Below are 25,791 nucleotides of genomic sequence, written 5' to 3' on the forward strand. Positions count from 1 at the left end.
CTGAAAAATGTGTGCGTCCCAGTCACACCTTTAATCCAAATATGATCCACACGCAAGACTAGAATCAACTATTCCCATACATATTATTTATTTCATAGCCAGAATGATTGTATGTGAACATTGGAATATGCAGTGTAAATCCAATAACGGGACAAACAAAATGCTGTCTCAAAAGTAAAAAACAATTGTCAGTAATAATCCATCCACATTATCGTAATATAAATGTAAAACATTAAGTCCAAATACTGGATTGTTAAATATACATTCTTGCTATTTGTACAACAAAGCACTTACACATTACCTGTAACTGACTGCTAACTCGGTATGTTACGCAGATTGTTTGATTTATTATTTGTGTTGGGTTTATTTTGTTATTTATGTTCAAGTATGTATGTTGTTGTTTAAATTAGTAATTTGTTGTCCTTGTAACGTGGCGACTCACCTCTCGTAAATGCCTGTAGCTTTCATGGAATGGACAGATATTAAAACACACAAAATCCCTCGCTCCTGGATTATTGGAGACTTCCGGTCTGAGCCTGATGAAACACCTGCTGTGCATCGGCGTCTTGATGATGGTAGCAGCGTAAATGGTGGGACAGCAGCTGTATGGCGATTAACGATCATACTGACGAAACCCATAATTAATCCCATTTTAACACCCCGCAGCGAGCGGAATGAGGTACGAAGCAGCTTTAAATTCCCTTTGCTACAGGTAGCGCTGGATGGGAGTCGCTTAGTCACGGCTTTAGCCGTTCTCTGTTTACATTGTCGGCACACAGCAGATGAGTCGTTTTGCTTGGTTTGTTTTACTGATTTTTAGGTATTTTAATTGTTGTATTGTCTTTCATTAAATGGTTATCTTGTACTTGTATTATCTTCCTAGTTTTACGGTGTTTCTACGGTGCCATGGTGAAATGTGAAGCATCAGTTTAGACCTTTCTGCGTCTTGCTTTGCCAGCTAGGGGCTGTTACATTACATTTCACAACAATAATATGTTGGGATCTAAAGCCAGGTAAAGAGAACAATGTAGGGGCCTACATGTAACGCCAGAGGCCTTAGTTAGAGTTTTCAACATCTTGATAATATGGTGCCCGAACTCCTCCATGGATACCTCTCGTGGTTCCTCCCTCGGACACTCGGTCGCTGAAAGGGAGCAAACACACAGACGTCTGTTTTTTCTTCAGATTCATTGTTAACCTCTCTTTTTTTGAGTTAACCTCGCATCTTCTTTTTACTGTTGTATTTTTAAAAGACCTAGGCCAAACGTCTTTAACTCGCGGGACAAGTTCACAGACTATATCGGATCCACAGGCAGCTGCACACAGCTGTTTTACCAGCAGAAGAACGAAGGACTTCGTCGAGAAGGACGAAAAGAATTCCCTCCTTCCGTCGACATTTCTGTTTCCCACCACTGCCACTGAGGAAATCAGCTCATCACTGTTCATTCTCGGGACGAGATAACAGATACCGGCCTCCTATCATTCACGGACAAACTGCGAACCAGCACTAAAGTAAGAGGCTTATTTTTCTGGGCAGAGACAGAGAGTTTTTATTGTTGAATGTAATATTGTGTTAGACCACTGAGTCCTCGTGTATTACTGTGCTGTTGTGTGCGTCAAGAGACAGCGCTTTAAACAGCGCAGAAGAGGTGGTATTTTACACTTAAGAAAACCAGTAAACAGCAGGACGGACCTCAGTTTGCCTGCCTGGTCACTGCGTGGTAGAATCTCAGCATGTTGCCTTTGGTGGTGGTCTCTCAATCTCGTTTCTCTCCCTCTCCTAACCCGTTTCCACACATGTTCAGACGTATATACACCGTTATCCATCGCCATTCTTGCATGTAGAGCCATGAGTTTGGTCACATTGGTTATCTGTTCTCGACCTCCCCTTTGTTTAAACCACGCGGTTCAGCAGCCATTTATAAATTTGCATTACGACGCCATCTTTCTACCCCCCTCCCCTCTCTCACACACAGACACAAACACACACAAATGCAGTCAATGCTAATATAATTTACAAATTATTGTAAACATATTCCTGTCCCTCTTATGCCTATTCTTTCTCACATACACATACTCTTGAAGTTGATTGAATGTGGATGAAGAAGACAAAGTCATGTGAACTCTCATACCTATGAGTCAAATTGTGATATGTGAATATGGGCTAAACAATTAAAATGTGATTGATTCCCACAAGACCAACAATTATTAAGTTCTTCTGTCTCCAAATGACGTCTACTTGACAGCGGCCAGTATATTCCTACTTCAATGCTGTGATTCCTGTTTACATGAAAATCAGTCAAATGGTGCACTTTGTTATAAATGGGGCATGTGAGCTCTAAAATCACAAAGATCACAAATTTGATGATGCATTTGGTTATGTGTAATTATTTTTTCGGGTAATGTGGATTATCAATCAGAAAAATCATAATGTACTTAATAATGGATTAATAAAAGAATTGTAATGATTATATGGGTTATTTGCCTTTGACAAACACTATTAATTACACATAATTTACTATGGAGAGCTATGTATTACGGCTCAGGCCGTTCCTCTCGTGTTTTCACTTTTCTCTCTGCTCCCCTCCTCCCTTGTGTGTGCAGGTGCGAGTGTGGCAGTCCTGGCACCTGGCATGAGTTCCTCACCTGGTCACTACCATCTAATCAGCAGCCCTACAAGAACCCCGGTCTTCTCTCCACTCATTGCCAGATTGCTCGGTCACTTCAGTGGTTCACACTCTCGACCGATCTCAAACGTCATCTAGTGGAAACTGCGCTTCATTAAAAATACTATTTTTTCACTCACAAACCAACCCATCTCTGTGTCTGCTTCCGGGTCCAGTTCAAAAAGGACTATTGCATTTCATGGATGCAGCCGTAAAAACTTATTACGGAAATAATTGAATCACTTTAAATGGGTCTCATGGTTTAAAATATTTGGGATTTGGGATATCAGATTAATTTCTGAAACACAACCAGTATTTAAAATGACCTTGGTTTGAAAAGTAGCAGTGCTATTCTGGCACAGCGTAATGCATGTGGAGAGGACCCACAGACAAAATTTGCAGATTAAATGTACTGGGAGGAATGATGCAGCAAGATAAGATAAAATAATCCTTTATTAGTCCCACAATGGGGAACATTGCAAAGAGAATGCTCAGTTTATTGTTCAGGTTGCAGGAGATGTTGCTCCTGTAGATTAATGAAGAATTGACATAGGAATCTACAAAATGCTGTGGAAACCCTTTGATCATTTCTGGCATGGTCAGTCATGGTATGTCATGTCAGGTACGTTTATGTAGTGAAGCATTGGTCTACATTACCATATAAGCTTAAATTCTATGTTATATTTAATTTCATTGCTTACATTATTCTATTCAGTCTTTAAGTCCATAACATATCCTTTTTACTAGAACTATAAAGTAAAATTAGGCAGTGTTGCATACACCTGATAAAAATAGCACACTCTTATGTATTGTGAAATAATTTAAAATCATGGAAGTTTATTGTCAAGTAATGTTTGAAGCAAAGCACACAGAGGGGTCTAATGGTCTGTAATTTTTGACTCGATAGCCCTAACAATGCATTACACATCAAAGGGACAACGCTGACTTCAGCCATACCTGAGAAAGTATTTAATGATTTACATGTTTTGAAAGCAAACATTAATTTGAAGTAGACAAAGGTGCTGAATTTTTTTTTTTTTTTATCCCTGTCACAACAACCTCCACATGACAGTGGAGTGAACCATGACACAGATAAATTACTGCCCCTGTAAATACTTTAGTTACGTACATCCGTCTCTTGCTTCTGACTGTGCTTTCATCATTGTCCAAGACGAAAACCTTTCATGATCCCTGAAGTAGCAAAGTGGATACATGAAAGAAAAATCTAAGGATTGTAAGTAATAGTAGATACTTAAAACACAATGCATCCAAAGATTTCAACCTTAGAACTTACGATAAGTTTGAAGAAAAAAAGCAAGGAGAATTTAAGGGATAGAAAATCTCTTCAACACAGCAGTGGCACGGAGAACATTTCAATAGTAGAGGAATGGTAAATGGTTTTGTATTTATATATTACTGCCCCTGTAAATACTTTAGTTACGTACATCCGTCTCTTGCTTCTGACTGTGCTTTCATCATTGTCCAAGACGAAAACCTTTCATGATCCCTGAAGTAGCAAAGTGGATACATGAAAGAAAAATCTAAGGATTGTAAGTAATAGTAGATACTTAAAACACAATGCATCCAAAGATTTCAACCTTAGAACTTACGATAAGTTTGAAGAAAAAAAGCAAGGAGAATTTAAGGGATAGAAAATCTCTTCAACACAGCAGTGGCACGGAGAACATTTCAATAGTAGAGGAATGGTAAATGGTTTTGTATTTATATAGCGATTTTCTAGTCTTGATGACAACTCAAAGCGTTTTGACAGTACAGTTTTACATTCACCTATTCACACACACATTCATACAGTGCATCTATAAGCAGCACTTTTGTTGTTCTGTGAGGGCCAAATCAGGGTTCAGCATCTTGCCCAAGGACACTTCAGCATGCAGATGGGGAAGACTGGGATCGAACTATCGACCTTCAGGTTGGAGGACGACCGCTCTACCCCTCAGCCACAGTCGCAAGAATGCTACAGGAATGCTTTTACTCAAAACCGTGCACTCACACTCAAATTGTTCCTTTTACCATTTCGGGTGGATGTGTATTGGAATTAAAAATGCACTTTAGTAATTACTGCCAATTAACATTTGTGAATTATATTTATCATTTCCTGACATTGTTGACAAGTATAAGTTCATTTTATATCTTTCATTTTCATTTTCATTTACAGTTATGTTTGTTTATGTTTATTGTGGTAACATTAACTTGTTGCGCATCGCTCCTGTGTTCTTCCTGTATGTTAATAACCTCTACCTTCTCCTCACAATATTTTTATATTGTCCTTTGCAGACAATGCGGTCCACATTGCAAAGGGAGCTGATGTGCAGTGAAGAAAATACCGGAAGAACATTTGTTATTTTTTTTAACTTTATATTGTTCTGTGATCTGTATATGTGGCTCCCTCAAGTTAAATGAAGAATACAAAGCGTTCTTATACGTTACTGCCATTGATTTTGTTGTTAAGCATGCCGTGAGAAGTAAATAGAGTAGATACAAAAACAGAAAATTATTCTCGCAGAGAATAAATGAAACATTTAACAAATACAAAACAAAACATTTTATACCTCATTGGCCATGTTAACTCAAAGGGAGTAATACGATTCTCTCTTTCAGCTGGTAGGTGTCTGCCTCTAGTGCAGTGCAGTTCGTCACCAATAATAATCCCCCCTGGAACTGGTATCAAATATTTGTTTTCCGCCATGAAAACAATATATTCTCGGAAACAAAATCATATATATATATAAGTGCTGTCAAACGATTAAAATATTTAATCACGATTAATTGAATTTATGTCATAGTTGACTCAAAATTAATCGCAAATTTGTATCTATTCTAAATGTCCCTTCATTTATTTTTCTTCCCATAATTTTGAGAAACTGGTGGGGCCTACTGTATTTCACAAAAAGTTCTCTCACTCACTCACTCACACACACACACACACACACACACACACTCCAATCTTTCACACATGCATAGCCTTCGCGCACGCACACACACCTAATTATTAACATTACTGTTCTGACACGTGTTGTAATGGCACTATCTCCTCTATGCGCGCAAGGATACTCCTGATTGACGTCATCGGTAAGCGCCAGGAGTTGAGCCACAGAATCAGAGCTGTCGCATAAACACTATGGTGTACCGTAACGTTAGCCTACTACTATTGGCCGGCTTCCAAGCCCATATGGCGTGCCTCTTGTTTTGCTTGGTCTAGCTAGATCCGGCGTGGTGCTGTAGTTTTTCTAAGGTTACTAGTTGTTACAAAAGCATGTGAAAAAAAACGACACAGTTTGCGAGGCCAAAAAGAACGTTAATCTCGCGAGAAAAAAATGGGTTTGCGTTATCGTCGTTAACGCGTTTAACTGACAGAACTAATATATATATATATAGTAAATATATAAAAATAATTATATTGTCCACCAAAGATTATAATTATTTAACTTAGATGATTTTACCTTAAACTAAATTTCTTACTTAAACTTTTAACTGTATAACTGACTTTGCAGCTACAGTATATATTAGGAGGAGCACTTTTGAATTTTTAAAAATTATTACCATTTTATTTATTATTATCAGTTAAAGTTTATATATAAATGTTTATATGTAAACTTTAACCGATATAAACACTCATAATATATATATATTTTTTTTATATATTGAGTATAGTAAAATATTTAAATAAATATAGATCTGGAAAATATTTAAATGTATGAGAAACTCTGTGATGTGACCAGTTACTGAGTCACTGAGTCCCCCCAAAATGTTCAACCTTTGTTAGCCCATATCTTCCTTAATTACGATCTGAGACAATATTTTGGTTCATCATCATGTGACCAAATCAGTTGGGAAATATATAACTAATATGTGACATTGTGAAACTAAAGTGCCATAATTTGAAGCGGGGGGGTTAGGGTGAGTGTGTTCCTACCACTCATAGTGGCAAGGAGGTTTGGTCCATATTAGTCCATTTTTGGGTAGCTCGCCATCACTGTCAGAGTTTGGGTCGCGCAACATCTGACTAAAGGTGGGGAAAAAACCTGACCTACAAAAGATCATTGAGGAAGGAAAAATTATTACAAAGAAGTCAGGATTATAGCTTCAACATACAAACATTTGGCTCTAAATGTTAATTTATTAAATAAATTATTTATTAAATAAATTAACAAAAAACAAAACATACAATCGAAGTGCAAATAAATATGTCCAGGGCTATTAGAGACAAGCCTTACAGGCTAAGTGCAAGTAAACATACACACCAACATCATCACTAGATGATGATAAGTAGTTTAAAAAGTATATTTATAGTTGCGCGTTGGAAAAATATATATTATTTTTAGATTATTTTAAAATTATTTGATACCTGGGTTGCACTTTGTTTGTGCTGTTTTTCTTAACTAGGATTGTGTGAGCTAGAATGTTAGTTTCAGTCAGATGTTTGAGATAGCTAGAACCAGTTAAAGTTGGTTTAACTTTCTTCTAAGTCTGCCAAGGGCTAAATTCTAATTTACTTAATCTCTTACTCTCTCACAATCTGACAACCCTATCTCATCAACAGTCTCTGTACCTGTGCGTCGCAACTTTCGCTCCCTCTCGCCCTTCTCTCTGGCCTCATCTGTTTTATCAGCCCTCCCTTCATCTGACTCTCTCACTCATTCATCCTAACTCTGCCATAGAAACTCTCAGTTCTCCTTTACCGTCCAACATTGCTGCAACAACCCGATAGTGTAGATACATGCAGCACAACATCAAGAGAGTACGTCCCCTTTTCACTCAGAAGGGGTGCCAGGTTCTAGTCCAGGCTCTTGTCGTCCCACGCCTTGACTCCTGCAACTCCCTCCTGGCTGGTCTATCTGCTAGTGCCATCTGACCTCTGCAGATCATTCAGAATGCAGCATCTCTACTGGTCTTCAACCAACCTAAGTTCACTCACACTACACCTCTCCTCCACTTCCCTCACTGTAGCTGCCCGCATCCACTTCAAAACACTAGTACCTGCGTACCGTACCATGTGGCGAACGGATTGGGCCCAGCCTACATCCAGGAAATGGTTAAACCTTACATCCCAGACCATCCACTCAGCATCGGCCATCCGGCTTGCCACTCCCTCACTGCGAGCTAGACACTCAACAAAATCAAGACTGTTTGCTGTCTACACATCTTTTGCCAAAGGGTAAAGACATATCTCTTCCGATTACACCTAAGAAGATGATTTCTAATAACTATCGTCAACTCTGGTGCTGATGATCTTTTTTTTTTTTAATAAGGTGATCTCATATATTGAACTTTCATTTAGCACTGGTAGTTTGGCTTTTACAAAGCTAATGCACTTACATGATTCTTGCTGTTCTGGGCTTGTACAGTTAAGGCGCAAGCGCAAGAGCCGTTTCGTGCCACTTACGTGCTTACGTATCCCTTCTTACGTGCTTGCGTGCATCGCCCAATTTTTCTAACTGTACGGCAAAGCTCCACAAGCCTCACGCAGCCCGCAAGGCTGTGATTAGTTGGCTAACTACATCCTTTCCGGAGTCACATTTCCGGTTTCATGCCCCATAATACTGGCTGTAACCACGGAAGATTTAGAAGAACGAATATGGAGCGTTTGGCAGAAGAGATACGAAAGTATGACCACTTGTATAACCCGTCACTGGGCTATAAAGAGCAGCAGTTTCGATGTAAATAAACAGTGGACGACGACTGCCACACACAAAGAAGGCGTCTCTAAGGCCGTCTTCGACAAAAAACTTTACTCCGCCTAATGTTCTGGTGGTGAATTGCTTTGCAACAAGAGCAACCCTTGGGGAACCATAAATTAAAACGAGTCCTTCGACACAGCTGTGTGAAAAGCCGCAGACGCAGTTGCAGAAGCATGTGCCGCCTTTATGGTTGAATGCACTTATTGTGCGTGACTCTTCTGAGTCACAGTCTCTCTGTGTTGGACTCCTCTGGGTGTGACTTTTCTGTCTGTGACTAATCTGTGTGTTTCTCTTCTGTGTTTCAATCCTCTGTGTGTGTGTGACTCCTGTGTCAAAGTCTCTGTGTGTGCTAATCATCGCCCTGGTACAACTAGAGGTGATCAGATGAGGCACCTCCACATACATCCATTGCAGGAATAAGGCTTGGTAGACAACCTTAAATTGTAACAATGTTTTTCATGATAATTATGATTATTGTTCATTATTAAACTGTGGTAGGACACATTTAGTGGGGAACCATTGTATTGATATTAAATGTGAAACTGCTTTGACATGAGAAGATAGGCCATTAGCCTTGGTGGAGGTATGCACTCTCAGAGCACCCTTTTATTTTGTTTGTTAGCAGGATTACCCCATACTCAACCAATGTCTATCAAATGTGAGGAGGAGCTAGGCATGACCCAAAGAAGAATCCAGGTTTACACTGTCTTTAATATTTTAATATATATAAAGATAAGGCATTTTTCAACATTTGCCTTGATTTCTCAGAGAATAATTCATATCTCTAGATTAAAAAAATAGGCATGTTTATGAGTGTGTGCTATATAGTGCAGATCTGAGTAAGTTTGTGTGTATGGATACGGTGTGGCTCAAGTTGAGTTAGGGAAAATGTCTCCTTTGAAGTTTCTCTCCTTCAAAATAATGAGACCCTTCAATTGCTGCACACACTCCAACTGTCTCCTCCCTCTTTTATACACACACGTGTCTTTCTCACTCTCTTGCACACATCCACGCACATTCTCATTTATAATCCATTTTCTTCCCTTTATTCTTGGACCCTCTTATTTCTTTCTCATCACTCATTCTTTTTCTTCCACCTGCCTCTTTGTAATCCCCACATGTCCAATTTTCAAAGGGTTCAACCTCAGAATGTCCACTTTAAATAATCTCCTTTAGCCAACCATCTCCTAGTTGACCTTCTAACCAGTTCCAAGAGCATCTCTTAATCCTGACACCAGAAGATCTGTACTTCACAAACAAACTAGTCTGAATCACCCCTTCCTAGTTCTAGGAAATCGAGTGCACTGTAGTCCTGAATGCGGATTTGCAGGTTTTCATTGCATCCCCAATTTACCTGGGGGGGGGGGGGGGGGGGGGGTTGTTGCTCAGGAGGAAGAACGGTCTCCTCTGACCAGAAGGTCAATCCCTGTCTTCCCCATGCCGAAGTGTCCTGGGGAAAGATACTGAACCCACAAAATAGCCCCCATCTTATAGAGAAAAGTGCAGTAAATAAAACAGTTACTGCCATTTTGATGATTCTAATTCCTAACACCGGTCTTCTCATGCTCGTTCAGCAGTAGGAATGTGTGTGAATGGGATGGCAAAAAACTGTACTATAAAGCACTTTGAGTGGCCAAGACTAAAGTGCTATACTGTATATATACAGACCATTTACCACCAAATTCTGTGAGTGGCAAAGGATCACCATTCCGTTTTTGGCACTTTAGTAACAAAATTATCATCTGACACAATTATAAATTATAATGGTTGATTTAATAAATCTTTGATACTCGACTAGAGTTAAGAGAAGACTTGATTATGGCTAATTTGAATAGACGGATGGTTGATGTCGTTATCACAAAAGTGTCAGTTACATTTTGTGAAAAAGGATTTTTCTCTAAGATGGTGAAACTTTTGTTCTGATTGTTGTCTAACAGCATTCTGCAGATTTGCTGGGTCTTTTTTTACCATGCCATTTGAAGCTGAAAGGGAACATTTTACAGCTAACTTGGGTGAATTGAATTATGTTTGGTTAGTTGATAAATATCAACCAAATATTTCACACATTTATTTACATTTAAAACAGAAGTATTCTTCCTCAATTCCTCTTTTTTGTTTTCATTTCACGCTTTATTTTTAGATGTATTTTCCTTTTCCTTAATTTCAACTAATTGCAGTTAGTGATAAAAACATCTGAGGACTGTCTGTATTGCTGTGAATACACAATTCAGGGAATACAAAATGACCTATATACTCACAAAGTTTGATAATAAAGACATAAAAGTAAATTGCATGTAATGAATTATTCTGGAGAGCGACAGCTAAATTTAGGTCTTTTGTGCTCTGTTTCTCATTAACTGTGCCCACAATCATGCATACAGGAGACATACCAGCCTGAAGGTCAAGGATATCATGTTGTTGTATAGTCATAAAAATTACTTATCTCAGCAAATCATTGGGGATTTTTATTTTTTCATCAAACATTTGTAAGAATTTGTAAGATTATTATTGTGGAAAATTTATTGATCAGGCAAAACACATTTTTTCGTTAAAAAAATAGATGCCTTATAGTTTAATGCCCCATGTATTAGGATTTTCTTTCTGTGCCACTGACCCCCCTTCTCCTTCTGTGTGTGTGTGTGTGTGTGTGTGGGGACAGGATCTCACTGTAGTCCCTGATTGGCTGTCCTTCATTTACCAGTCACTCTTTGCAGAAACACATGCTTCTCATTTATCATCTGGACCCCAGCTCTTCATCCACTCTTGGCTAGATCGCTGTACAACACACTTTTGAAACATTGGCTCATCCTCATGACTTTTTTCAGTTGTGATATTTGTGATTGTTTGCTGTGGAGTAAGCATAGTGAATCTCATTGTGTTTTAAGGATCAGTACTCGCCTGTCATTCCGGTTTCAGTGATTTGGCGCTGAAACAGCATACTCTGTTTTTAGTAACATAATTCACGATAAGATGACTTGCAGTCGAATGTAGTTCAGCTGTTGCAGTTAGTTAGAGCAGCATATTGCTCATATTGCGAGAAGAGTCAGAGAAACAGGCAGCACACTGATAACCTAACTACTTTTATACCAGTGTCGGATGTAGAGGTTCTACAGCAGGTCTATTTGAAACAATGACAATGATCTGAATTATTTAAATCACTGCACAAGAAGACCTATACCTAAAAGTATGGACTTTTGTTGAATATCCTTCCCCCTCTCCCCTTGTTTTTCACCTGCCTCTACCCAGCCAAATGTTCAAAAAAGACCCGAAAAGGAGTAGAGCCACTGCTTTTTCAAATAAACATTCTTAAATCCACACAATTTGTTTATGTTATTTGTTATGTATTGTTATTCAATTAAGTTTGTTCCCTCGGGGCCTCCGTAATGCCCCACTGTTTACCCCATTGAATGCTGGGTATTCTCTGTCCTGTGAAACACCGAGTAAAAGGTTGCACGTTAAAATCATCACGGTCTCCTGACTATCATTCCTGAGTTGTATTAGTATCGAGTGTGCGATACAACAAACTGGCGACGAGGAAGAAACGTTCTCACGTTTTATCGGTTATAATCTTCGGTGAAAAGTCCGAGTTTCAGCGCCGATCTCCGGTGACGGCGGCCGCTTGAACTGCGTCACAGGACCGGAGCTAGCCACCTGTAGCTACCTGCGGAGCTACCTGCTGCTGCTCAAGAGGCAGGAGCGGCCACAGGACGGAGGTTCGCACCTGTCCGGAGCGAAGCGGCGCGAGGAGGACACCGCGAGAGGAGGCGAGGAGGCGGCCGTGACGTCGCTGCTCAGCCGCGGGAACCCGGTCCCCAGTGAGTGACGCGAGGAAACCGAGGAGGTAGCTGGTGACGAGTTAAGCTTCCAACAGCACGTCAGCGGGCGAGGGACAGTTCGCCGCGGGAGAAAAAGGATTCTTCACGAGTGTAAAAGAAAAAAAAGGCAGTGAGTTACAGTGAGACAATGGCAGCACTGATTGGAAATATAGGACCATTTGATGAATCTGTGGAACAATGGAGCTCATACACAGAACGTTTTGAGTACTTTGTGTTAGCTAATGGCATCAAAGCAGAGGTGATTGTGCCAACATTTTTGACTGTCATGGGAGGAAAAACTTTCAATCTACTGCGCAGCCTAGTGACAACTGAAAAGCCTGGTGACAGATGTTATGAGGAAATAGTGGCTACTTTAAAAGCACATTATTCTCCAAAACCACTTATCATTGCTGAGAGGTTCAGATTCCACAAGAGAAATCAAGAGCAGGGGGAGTCAATCTCACAGTTTGTGGCTGTACTGAAACAGTTATCAGAACACTGTGAATTTGGACGTTCTCTAAATGACACTATACGTGATAGGTTAGTGTGTGGCATGCGCAGTGGGACAATTCAGAAACGTCTATTGACTGAGAGTAACTTAACATTGCAGAAGGCAATAGAAGTGAGTACTTCAATGGAAATGGCAAACAATGATGCTCAGCAGCTAAGTGCATCAACCCAAGTGCATAAGGTGTCCACGGATTTCAGATACAAAACCGTAGGTGGCAAGCCATGCTATCGCTGTGGGAAACCAGGTCACCAAGCAGAGGAGTGTTGGTGCAAAGACTTAGACTGCAGAAGTTGTGGCAAAAAGGGTCACATTGAGCGTGTATGTAGAAGCAAAAAGGGACAGTCAACCAAAAATACTGAACAAAGGAAAAGTGACTTCATGAAGTACAAAAAGAAAGTGCACAAACTGGAACACACAGAGGAAGACCAAAGTGACACCCCATCTGAAAGGGAAGAGTCTGTGCATATTTTGTCTTTTTCAGATGATGGTCATGGATACTGGGTTACACCGCTACTGGACGGAAAAGCAGTACGGATGCAAGTGGACACAGGAGCAGCTTTATCCTTGGTGTCTGAGGTTGTATACAAGGAGAAACTACATCACCTCACACCACAGCCAATGAAGATCACGCTGAAAACGTACACTGGTGAGACTGTTCCAGTGAGAGGAATCGTGACTGTAACAGTGAAGCTCAACAAACAGAAGGTAAAGCTACCACTCTACATTGTGAAGGGCAGTCAGCCAGCTTTGCTAGGACGCACGTGGCTGGAAAAGATCAAATTAAACTGGCAGGAAATTCATATGGTTGCAAAAGTTGAGAACATAAACCTACAAGGAATATTGAGGAAACATGCTGAAGTGTTCAAGGGAGAACTTGGTAGTATGAAGGACATAACAGTTAAATTGACAGTGAAACCAAACAGCAAGCCTAAATGCTTCAAAGCCAGGCCTGTCCCATATGCCATAAAGCCAAAAGTTGAAGCTGAACTAGACAAACTAGTCAAGAGTGAAGTACTGGACCCAGTAAGTGTTAGTGAATGGGCTACACCAGTTGTTCCAGTCATGAAGAAAGACGGATCCATCAGACTTTGTGGCGACTTCAAAGTCACTGTTAACCCCGTCTTGACAGCTGAACAGTATCCATTACCCCTCATTGACGATCTGTTTGCTGGTTTAGCTGGAGGACAGAAATTCAGTAAGATAGACTTATGTCAGGCCTATCTTCAAATGCATGTTGACAAAGAGTCACAAGAACTGTTGACCATAGTGACTCACAAAGGACTGTTCAGGTACCGGAGGCTTCCCTTTGGGATCACCTCAGCCCGGCCTTGTTCCAGAGAGCTATGGACCAGATACTGAGTGGGGTCACCGGTGTCCAGTGTTACCTCGACGACCTTCTCATCACTGGTAAAGACGAACAGGAGCACCTGGGAAACCTTGACGCCGCACTACAGAGAATGGAGGAGTACGGACTGCGGGTCCGGACGGACAAATGTGAGTTTTTCCAGTCTTCAGTTGAGTACCTGGGCCACATTATCGACGGTGCTGGGCTGCACAAGGCACCATCTAAGGTAAAAGCTGTCGAGGAAGCTCCTTCCCCACAAAATCTGAGTCAACTGCGATCATTCTTGGGACTACTGACGTACTACGCAAAGTTTGTGCCGAACCTATCAAACATGCTAAAACCACTGCATGAACTGTTGAACAAAACCACACAGTGGAAGTGGTCAGACAGATGTGAGGAAGCGTTTAAGGAAGCTAAAAGAGCCTTAGTCCATTCAGAAGCCCTCACCCACTTCAACCCCGACTTGCCATTACAGTGAGCGTGTGACGCATCGCCTTATGGTATTGGTTCTGTGATCTCACACATAATGCCATCAGGTGAAGAAAGGGCAATTGCTTTCGCATCACGGACTTTAAGCAAAGCAGAGAGCAAGTATGCACAGATAGAGCGTGAAGCACTCTCTATAATCTTCGCAGTAAAGAAATTCCATCAGTTTCTGTTCGGAAAACGATTCACGCTGCTCACAGACCATAGACCACTCACCTCCATCTGTGGTCCACACACTGGAATTCCATCGCTCGCAGCCAGCCGCATGCAGCGATGGGCATTACTGTTGTCTGCTCACCAGTATGACATCAAGTACAGAAGAGCTGAGCAGCACTGTAATGCAGACGGCCTCTCAAGGATTCCCTTACCTGTCTCACACACGAAGCACTCCGAGGCTAAACTCTTCTACTTCAAGGAAGTCAGCAACGCCCCAGTTACCTCAGCCCATGTGAAGAAGTTCACCCGCACTGACCCAGCGATGTCTGAGGTCATGGACATTGTCACTCATGGGAGAGAAAGAGAGCTGTCAGACAGCCTAAAGCCTTACCTGGTGAGGAGGAACGAGCTCACAGTTCAGGCTGGATGTTTGTTATGGGGTTTTCGAGTCATCATCCCGCCGCCACTGAGAAAGCAGGTGCTTGAGGAACTTCATTCAGGGCACTGTGGCATGGTGCGAATGAAGGAGATGGCGCACAGCTACTTTTGGTGGCCAGGCTTAGACGCAGCTATCGAAGACAGGGTCAGGTCATGTTCTGCATGTCAAAAGATGAGAAACATGCCTCAGCTAGCGCCACTACACCCATGGGACTTCCCAGAGGAGCCTTGGCAGAGAGTCCACATAGACTTTGTAGGTCCACTGGAGGATCGTATGTTCTTAGTCGTAGTTGACGCACACAGCTAATGGCCAGAGGTCGCCATAATGAAGAGCACTTCATCAGAGAGAACCATCGAAGAGCTACGGTCCATCTTCAGTCGCTTTGGATTGCCTATGCAACTCGTTAGCGATAACGGCCCACAACTGGTGTCTGAAGAGTTCCAGTCATTCATGGAAGCAAACGGAATCCAGCACATCAAGCCAGCTCCATATCATCCCGCCTAGAATCACGAACGGAAAGATTTGTGCAGACGATGAAGCAAGCTCTAAAATCATCACAAGGAAACGGATCGCTCAACAAGGGACTAAGCACCTTCCTGTTGACCTACAGAATCACCCCCCATGCTACAACCAAAGTGGTCCCCGCGTCAGCCATGATGAAAAGACATAGCAAAAGACAGAAGCTTCAGAGCTGGGGAGAGAGTGCTTGCTCGGAACTACTGCAAAGGTCCGAAGTGGATACAAGCAACAGTTGTTGCACAAACAGGCCCGGTGTCCTACACAGTTCTAACATCAGAGGACATCATCTGGAGGAGACACGTGGATCAACTGTTGCCAGGAACCAACCTCAGTGATGACTCAGGTCAAATGGCAAACCCAGAACAGCTACTGGAGCCATTCCATGGGTTTGAGCCATCATCTGAACATCCACTGCAGCCACCTGAAAACAGGGAAAGTGTTCCCTACTCACCTGAACCTGTGGGGGTGCCTACTCAGGGTACTGTTGCACCCCAGTCTGGGCATACACCATCACCACTCAGAGACAGTGGGACTGTAGACTTACCCGTACGTCGTTACCCCACAAGAGAACGACGACCCCCTGACAGATTGAACATGTAGTCTAGAGACTAACCTCCAAAAGTGGGGCAGAATATACCCCAGGGTTAAGTCTGGGAATTGAGGCAGTCTACCCTCTTTCCCTAGTTCAGGAAATGTTAATATGTTCATTTGTTAAATGTTATTTTGTAATATTGTTAAAGTAAAAAGGGACTGTTATATTAAAAAGAAAAAGTTATTTAAGGTTTAAGACTGTTATAAAAGAATAATCAATACAGTGAATATTACTTTTACTTATGGGGAATTAAAAGTAAAGGGGGAGGAATGTTATGTATTGTTATTCAATTAAGTTTGTTCCCTCGGGGCCTGCGTAATGCCCCACTGTTTACCCCATTGAATGCTGGGTATTCTCTGTCCTGTGAAACACCGAGTAAAAGGTTGCACGTTAAAATCATCACGGTCTCCTGACTATCATTCCTGAGTTGTATTAGTATCGAGTGTGAGATACAACATTATTGAGGGAAAAATACCAGTTTGTGTAGCATTTCCGTTCAACATGCTTCATTTGTGAGAAGGAGTGATCCAAGCAGAAACATATTTTGTGTTCAATAAGCTAGTGATGCCAGACAACCAATACAATCCACTCCAGTGCATCAGAGGTCTGGTTGATACAGATAATTGATTTGTTTCTTTGGCGTCCATGAGTGAGTCTAACCCAAATGACTGAATAAAATAAGATGCAGGGCACCCTTCACATGAAAGGCTCAAAATATTGCAACAAGGTCTGGTGTCACATGCTGCGGAGATGTAAAGACTTTGCTAATTGCTGGGGTTACACACAATGCAGCATGTCTTCACTTAAGTTGCTTTCCTAATGCTTGCAGACATAAGCTGCTGGTTCTAGACTAATGGTGGGTTTTTACCACATGAAAAACCATCATCGTAACACACCAGTCACATGGGAGCATGTTCAACAGCCTGCAGCTGTGGTGGACATAGTAAAAACTAAAAATGTCTACCATCTACTGGTTCTTCTGATTTCCTCTCAATGCCATCAATTACTCAAAATACCATCACCCATTAGGCTCTTGCAGTGACACAACAACATCAAATCACAATACTTGTGTACTGAAGGGTTGAGATGGATTAAGGAGAGTCATCGTATATCAGTGTGTGTTGCAGAGATAAACAACGATGTTAAAATAGTATTGGCACATTTAAATACAAATGTGGATACATTTTAACCTGGAAAATCTCTTCATCTAATGTTTCAATCGTGAATCCATGGTTTGTGTTAACTTTGCCACTTCTGTTCTGTTGATGCATTGGAATGTCTGGCATCACTTCTTGTAAATTAATTTGACCCTTGACACACAAGGTTCAGCTCAGAGAAAGAGTCATAGTTGTATTAGATAATTAACATAATGTAAAAAATATATATATATATCTTTCATAGTGGTGTTGGGTCAAAGTCACAACTAGAGGTTTTCTTCATTGTCCATCACAAGGTTCCAGGTTCGTAACATCATCAATGTCAAACTAGTGTTCTGATACAATGCCTTATACAATGAAATATTAAATTACAAATAAATGGTAAGTGGTCTGTCCATGCTCTCTGTTTTCTCAACGCACTTTTATTTTTTTACGGTGCAGTTACTGATATCTCTTTTCAGTGGCTCATTTCTTGCTGTCTATTCTTACTCCTCTTGTGTTGCCCTGGTCTGTCTCTATCTCAATCACCAGCTCAGATCAGAATATTTATCGGACTTCTAAGGTTTGATTGGCTGAGTGGCTTCATGTTAGGTGATTTACCAAACTTGCAATTGGTCCAAATTTTATTTCAACTAACAGAATGGCACAAATGAGCAATGCAACATGTTTTTCCCTTCACTCAAAGAAAAACTGGTTCTTCACAAGTGCTCTGGAGAACCTTTGAGTGCTCTGGGGAACATTTTCTCGCTTTTTTGCTGTTTATGGTTCTTTGGGGAACTGAATTAAAATGATCATCACGTGAAATCATCTTTTTTGGAGAAATGAAGAATGTAACAACGCAGTTGTGTCTGTTTCCCGCCCTCTGGTCTGGAGCTGGAGATCAGAGACCTGTTGCTGTTGGTTGAGAGAGTGATCAGCGACCTGGCACACGGCTCTGCATTGCATGCGTTTTGCGCACCACGGTAAAGAAAAACGCTTCACTTCCTGCGTCCGTCACAAGATGTTGATCCTTGCCTGCTAATTGCGCATTACAGTCCACGCTATCAATTGCAGATCACACAGGGAAAATTTTATGAAAATCGAATGATAGTTGTAAAACTAAGCTTACTTCCTGTTGCCAGGAGGTGGCGCCATCACTATTATTAAATACAGACTAATAGATCGATCAATCAATCAAATTTTATTTGTATAGCCCATATTCACAAATCACAATTCGTCTCATAGGGCTTTAACATGGTGTGACATCCTCTGTCCTTAACCCTCAGCAAGAGTAAGGAAAAACTACTAAAAACCCTTTCAACAGGTAAAAATACGTAGAAACCTCAGAGAGAGCCACATGTGAGGGATCCCTCTCCCAGGATGGACAGAAGTGCAATAGATGTCAAGTGTAGGAAAACATCATCGGGATTAAAGTTTTTAGCAGCATCGATGAGGGTAAACATTTTTGAAGGATAACTTCAATACTATATGTCAAGCAGTCCTGCTGCATTCATAGTCTCTGGTCAGCAGCCAGCAAGATCACGATCCAGCATCAGGATGAGATCCACTATAGTCCACAGTCATTGTCCACTGCCGCCAGTTAGGATCCATCATCAGCCGCCGCTTTGGTTGTGGTCTACCACCATCCGATGCCAACGCGACAAAGGATCCGCCATTCCCACTATGATCAGCCGGCACGATACAGAATCCATCAGACTAGATCCACAATGCAGTGGCCCTGCATCTGCGGGCAATAAGGCACAGAAACTCCGGGGAAGGGGTCAAGTTAGTAACATGTACTGATGAGATAAGAGTTACTTTGATTTGATAAGGATGGAGAAGAGGAAGGAGAAGCTGGAAAGAGAAGCTCCGTGTGTCATGTTTCATAAATTCCCTTTGCGTCTTAGCATCATCAGGGGTTTTTGCCATGTAATCAATGATACAATGATACAGGCCGAACTTGAGGGTACACTGAGGCTCAAGGTAAATCTGGCTGGCTACTGGTTTGTATGGTAGTACGATGAAAACCATGTGGCCCACTCAGTAGATCAGACATCAATACCTCTATGCCTTTTTAAACTAAACGCTTCCTATTTTGGAACATAGGACCAGTTACTTTCTGCCGCACTAATTAGCTCTAACTATAAGCTTTATCAAAAAGGAAGATTTTAAGCCTACTCTTAAACGAACAGATTGTGTCTGCTTCCCGAAATGAAAGTGAGAGATTAGTCCACAGGAGTGGGGCTTGATGGCTGACAGCTCTGGCTCCTACTCTACTTTTAGAGACTTTAGGGACGACAAGTAGGCCTGAGTTCTGGGATCGGAGTGCTCTAGTAGGTTGATAAGGTACTAGCATCTCTTTAAGGTAAAAAGGGGCCATATTATTAAGGGCCTTGAAGGTGAGGAGGAGAATTTTAAATTCTATTCTTGATTTAACAGGAAGCCAGTGTAGCGATGCTAATACTGGAGAAATGTGCTCTCTTTTCTTTTCTTATATTATTTTCCTGGCTAACCTCATACAGCTGATTGGCTACAATTTTTTCTAAGATTTTAGACAGGAAGGGGAGATTTGATATTGGCCTGTAATTTGCTAAAACCTCTGAGTCTAGGGTGGGTTTTTTGAGTAGGGGTTTGATTACAGCTATTTTAAAAGACAGTGGTACATAACCTGATGACAATGACAGATTGATTGTGTTAAGTAACAAACTATCTATTAGGGGCAGAATTTCTTTAAGTAATTTTGTAGGAATAGGATCTAAGATACAGGTTATTGGTTTAGAACCTGAGATTATTTTGGTAAAGTGATCACGGGTGATCAGAGAGAAGCTGTCTAAATAATGGAAAAGATTCTCAGCCGTTTCTGAGATCTCAGTTGTTGGGTGGGTATTAGTGCCAATTGAGGGCAGTAGATGGTTGGTTTTATTTCTAATAGTTAGAATTTTATCATTAAAAAAGGTCATAAAGATATTGCTATTTAGGCATTAAGGCATGCGTGCCATCGTTGGCACGCAGCGCCATAATCATTGGCACACAGGCGATTTCTTATTAAAGAAATATTCAAAGGTTTTGCCGTCACGCAGCCTGTATTATTGAGCTTGATCGATGTTAACACCTCCCAGCCACTAGGTGCCAGTAATGTGCCATAGGCTGGATGCCATTTGCCATTAAATAATAATAATAATAAGAAGCCTCCCAGCCGGCGCTGCTCACATTTCCCCACATGAATCTCAGTGAATTGCAGCCCCTCAGGTGTATTGGTGATGGCCTTTCCGCCCTCATGGGCAGAACATTACGGTTTTGTTTTTCATAAGGACCGTGCTGTGTGAACGTTATGTTTGAAAAATGTTGCATGCCGAACGTCCAGTGTTAAGCGCCACTTTGAAACAAGGCAAGAAAGAAGTTTAGGCTGAAAAAGGAGAATCAATCCAACGTGCATTGTCCAGGTATGGGAAGCAAGCACAAAGTCTCAAAGAACTTGACACTGACGAAAACCCTGCGACTGAATCAAGCTTTCGCAATTCTGAATATGTGTATGGTTGGTGGGGTTAATGACCAACTTATTATTGCAATCATAATGAGATAAACATGTTTCTTTAAAGTGTTGTTCTATAAAATGCAATATAAATAAATACAATATACAATGACAATCTGTTGGAAATATGAATGCGGTTAAAAAAAAAAACTTAATATAAAAAATTGTTTATATGGCACACTAAGTAACAAGACATTTTCACATTGGCACCTATTGTGAAAAAGGTTGCCGACCCCTGATCTATACCATGGATGCTCATTCATAGCAATGCATTCAGTTACTCTCTTGAACCTTTTTGGTTTTTAGTTTTAACAGTCTTCCTTTTAATAGTATTAATCAGTGTGTAATTTTCTTTACAGCATTTGTCTGGGTTACCTGAATGAAGTCACTGTTTTCCATTAAGTCATCATTTTGTAGGTATATCTTTGGACATTTGCTGATGGCAGATTATGCTCTAAGTCCATCACTCTACTTTAAATTAAAAAAGACAAACACAAACAATGAAATCAAGATGTGTGGGAAGTGGATCAGATTCCCGCTATGTGTTACTGAATATTTGAGAGGTTAATTAACAAAGCCATATTATTTCTCTGTTTTAATTAATATTCCTCAGGTTTGTTTACATATACTGTGGGTATCTCAAAAGGTTAATTTACTAGCCATTATCCCTGCTTGGCTCTGGACATTTAACTCCCCTGATGAAGCACCCTCTAACTTTGACGTAAATAATCATTTGGAAACCTGAGGGATTATGAAGCAGGTTCTTAACTAACTCGATATGAGGTATTCCATTAAAACAAAAGCACAAATTATTTCAAGCTTCTGCAGGACTCTCCTCAGGAAATTGAACCAAAGTTAATTAAAAATTGTGTTATGAAGTGATACATTTTCTCTCTCATCTCTATCTTTTAGGCGTAAATCAAATTGTCTGCTTTAAATATATTACTTTTATTAGCTTAAAGACAAATAGACACAGATGAAATAACCAATTACACAGTAGAGAGCTTAACATATTTGTATTGCGTAAAGCTTAAATAGATTTATGTTATCAGTTGCTATACTTTCATATGAAAAATGATATGGCAGCTTGTAAATATTATGCAATCTGCCACTCTTTGCTGGGGTGCTTAAGTGAGTCTGTCTTAGTCTAATAACATTAGTGTGCAGAATTAAGCAACTAAAATACAAAGAGAGCATCACATGACCACCCCTCTTTTCAATAACTGCCTTAAGGCTTCCATCTACACTGTGTGCACAATTATTAGGCAAGTTGTATTTTTGAGGATTCCTTTTATTATTGAACAACTACAGTGCTCTCGGACAATTCAAAATGTTAATAAACCTCAAACTTGAATATTTAAGAAAGTAAAAGTGAGGTTTGGGCTTTCTTAGGAGAATATCTATGTGTGCAGAATTATTATGCAACTAAATGAAAAACGAAAATGGTTCCATCTCACATGATTATATTCATCTGTTAAAGTGAGAATAATAAACAAACAAATCAAAATGTACAAATAAACATTTCAGTCTTTTAAATCTGTGACCAATATAGCCACCCTTTTCAATAACAGTGATAAGCCTTCCATTCATGGATTCTGTAAGTTTCTTGATCTGTTAACGATCAACTTTTTGTGCAGCAGCAACCACAGCCTCCCAGACACTGTTCAGAGAGGTGTACTGTTTTCCTTAACCTTAAATCTCCCGTTTAAGAAGGGACCACAAGTTCTCAATAGGGTTTACGTCAGGTGAGGAAGGGGGCCATGTCATTATTCTTTCATCTTTAAGGCCTTTACTGGCTAGCCACGCAGTGGAGTACTTTGATGCATGCGATGGAGCATTGTCCTGCATTAAAATCTTGGTCTTCTTGAATGAAGCAGACTTTTTCCTGTACCACTGCTTGAAGAAACTGACTTCTAAAAACTGTCAGTAGGGTTTGGAATTGATTTATAGTCCATCTTCAACTTGAAAAGGTCCAACTAGCTCATCTTTAATAATACCAGCCCATACCAGTACCCCACCTCCACCTTGCTGGCGTCGAAGTGGAGCTCTGTGCCCGTTACTGATCCAGCCACGGCCCCATCCATATGGTCCGTCAAGAGTCACTCTCATCTCATCAGTCCATAAAATCTTTGAAAAATCTGTCTTCAGATTTTTCTTGGCCCAGTCTTGACGTTTCAACTTATGTTTCTTGTTCAGTGGTGGTCGGGTTTCAGCGTTCCTTACCTTGGCCATGTCTCTGAGCACTAAACACCTTGTACTTCTGGGCACTCCAGGTGGGTTGCAGTTCTGGAATATGACAGTTCTGGAGGATAATGGGTTCCTTGTAGTTTTGTGTTGATTCTTCTCAAATCTTTGGCAATTAATTTGCATAACACGTTTCTTGCGACCCTGTTGACTATTTGCAACAAAACGTTTAAAGGTTCTGTGATCACGTCCCAATATCTCAGCAATTTCAAGAGTGCTACATCCCTCTGAAATACTTTTTCGATTTTTGACTTTTCAGAGTCCATTGAATCTCTTTTTTTGCCCATTTTGCCTAAGGAAAATAAGCTGCCAAATAATTATGCACACCTTGATATAGGGTGTTGATCTCCTTAGGCCACATCCTCCCTCATTTCACATATACACATCACCTGATATGCTTAAATCCAATAGGCATTCAAGTTTATACAGCTTGGAGTTGAAAAAATATACATAAAACTGATGATATGGTCAAAATACTCACTTGCCTAATAGTTGTGCACACAGTGTATAGAGTCGGTCACTTGATCTCACTATCAATATTCATTGAAGCAGGAACCACATTCAGGTGCATTGTATTCTCTCACTGTAAATCAAGTTTGAGGGGCCCACAAGTTCTCAATAGGATTTAAGACAGGTGTGGAGGGAGGTTGGTTGAGGCTGATGAAAGACTTGTCTATATCTAGATTTGTATATAAACGGATTTGTCTTGGCAACTCCCTCAATACCTGTGTGCAGGATTCTAGAATCCATTACAAAAATATGGTTTCAATATACAACCTCAAGCTAAATTTAAAAGATGATGGCTAAATAAGATCAATTGAGAATTTGTGTGACTCATAATCCAATTAGTCGATTAATCGTTTCGATAATCGATAGATTCATTGACTTTCAGAATAGCCGTTAGTTGCAGGCCTAATCCACGTTGCAATAAATTCATATTTTTAAAGTCGAATTAGAAATAATTCAGAAATGGAAAAAGGTGCATACAAACTTAATAACTTAGCAAGATATGACTCTGGAACATTCTGGACTATAAAGGCAATAACAGCAAAAAAACTCATTCAGGGATGACAGAACCAGCAGTGCATCTGCCCTAAGGTCCCGTTGGACAGGATTGTTGATTAATGTCTTTGTCCCCGTCAGTGTGTTTGTGTACGAGCAAGAGATGAAATGAGCTACTGTGTCAGCAGTGCAAAAAGGGACACACACACACCACTCTAAAGTTAAGTCGGAGATCATTATATTTCTTGTAGGAAAAATAGAATGTTTATATTGTAGCCAATGTTCAAAGTGAATAGAGTATGGATCCACCCCTCCAATGTTTTTATTTATTAATTTCACAATAGTTATAAACCATATTATAAGCCATATTTACCATTTACCACATGTGTCACATTAGGTTCATATCCAGATTACATGTTGCCTAGAGCAGCGCTTGTTGGACTTAAATCTGTTTTGAGACATTTGCGCAACATTTTGCTATTTTATAAGTGGGCTGACACACATTTTGTCCTGGCCACAAGATGGTCAGAACTGCTACATTCCTCAGAATGGAAGGGTAATGAAGAGGTGTATAGGCAGTTGAGACTTACATTTTTGATGATATCCCCACGATGACAAAGAAGAGGGTGCCCTCATCATCACCATTGCATGTCATTGTTGCCACTATGTGTTTTTGCCACAGTAACAGGGCTACACAAAATCAATGGATTGATCAACCAATAAGAATAGAGGGACAAATAAAAAAACAAAAAGAGAAATTTAGTTTTATTGATTATTTTTAAGAATAAAACACCCACAGTGACTGTGGTCACATGCATGCTCAGTGACATGTGGAGGTTAGCCTACTATGATTTGATGGAAATCTGCAACAGCCATCTTATTCAAGATTGTTACTGGTACAAGTAATTATTACTTTTTGATGCTCCGAGAGAAGACACAAAATACCCCTCAAATAAGTGTATTAAAATAAAATACAAAATACTGGTGCCAGAAAATGTAACAAAATACAATACATGTATTTTGTATTTAAAATATAGGAAATACCTTTCCTGGATATCCATTTTCTCACAATTTGGTATAGCAGAGAATTCAGGTTTGGGCTATATAACGTACACAAAGCTCTGGTAAACCCCACAAAAAGGAAGAACAGTCACAGAATGTCAGTGTAACTAAGCAAAGCTATTAAAAGACAACAACTTGATTGATTATGTATATATATTTTTTTATTAATGGGACTTAACAGCCCATAAACTTTGGTTTTGTATCAACAAGACAAAAATTCATCACATATGAATAGCATCACACATTAAGCCTATTCATACTATAAAAGCAAAATATAGAATTAAAACCAGTTGTACACAGGTAAATAGCCTTAATAAATTACTGTACATCAAGTTCTGCACAGACAAATTAATAGAAATGAAAGGTAAATAGTAAATCAATACAAAAGGGAACAGGTAATTCAATAAGTTACCTGTTCACTTAACTGTGCAAACATATTGCAACGTCTTCAGTTTCTCTGTCGACGACATGTTGAATGACCTGCTGGCCACGGACCCCAGAGTGGGTGAAGTTAAGATCAGAGATTCAACAAGCCACCAGCCGGGGAGCTCCACTCCCCCTCATGCAGTAGCCTTTCTAAACAAGTG

The sequence above is a fragment of the Limanda limanda genome, chromosome 13, assembly GCF_963576545.1.
Source record: "Limanda limanda chromosome 13, fLimLim1.1, whole genome shotgun sequence".
In the NCBI taxonomy this organism is placed as follows: domain Eukaryota; kingdom Metazoa; phylum Chordata; class Actinopteri; order Pleuronectiformes; family Pleuronectidae; genus Limanda; species Limanda limanda.